The sequence below is a fragment of the Vombatus ursinus genome, unplaced genomic scaffold (assembly GCF_900497805.2).
Source record: "Vombatus ursinus unplaced genomic scaffold, bare-nosed wombat genome assembly UNPS02014804.1, whole genome shotgun sequence".
NCBI lineage: Eukaryota > Metazoa > Chordata > Mammalia > Diprotodontia > Vombatidae > Vombatus > Vombatus ursinus.
The window spans coordinates 3527884-3528802 of NW_020954582.1; positions in this window are offsets into that span (position 1 = coordinate 3527884).

Sequence of the window (919 nt, forward strand, 5' to 3'; positions counted from 1 at the left end):
CTTCTTTCCTTTCTCCTTCCCTCTCTCCCTCCTGGAAGTGGCACCTATGTTTAAAAGAGCAACCTTAACATCTTTATTTTTAAAAAATGGAGCTGCCCACTAAGAGGTCATTGGGAACCTCAGAGAGCAGCTCAGCAGAGAGATGGTGAAGGAAGACATATCAGAGGAGGTTCAGGGTGAATGAGCAGATGGTGAAGACACAGTGAGAGTATAGACAACCCTTATAATTTTTTTTTGTTAGTTCAATGATGAGAAGAGGAGAGATCTAGTATGAGAGCATTAAGGGGTGGGATGGGTGTGTAACAGAGTTAATATTAAATTGGGAAGGCCCTCAGAGATCAGCATCTCACTTTACAGTCAAGATGACCTTTTTTTTTTTTTCACTGTCATGGTGTTTTATTTTTTTTTTTAATTTTTTATTAATTTATTTTGATTTATCAACAATCACTTCCATATGCTTTTGAGTTTTAAATTTTTCTCCCTCTCTCTCCCCACCTCCCTCCCCAAGATGGCGCGCAATCTGATATAGGCTATACTTATATATTCCTATTAAAAATACTTTCACATTAGTGATGTTGTAAATAAGAATTAGAACCAATAGGAGGAACCACCAGAAAGAGGAAATAAAACACAATAGAAGAAAAAAAAATAGCAGATAGTGTGCTTCGATTTGCATTCAAACTCCATAGTTCTTTTTTTCTTTGTGGATAGCATTTTTCATCACAAAGTCTTTGGAGATGTCTTAGATCCTTGCATTGCTGTGAAAGGTGAAGTCTATCAATATTAGTCATCGCACAGCTGTTACTATGTACAACGTTCTCCTGGTTCTGCTCACTTCACTCAACATCAGTTCATGTTAAGTCTTTCCAGGTTTTTTCTGAAGTCTGCCTGTTCATCATTTCTTATAGCACAATAGTAT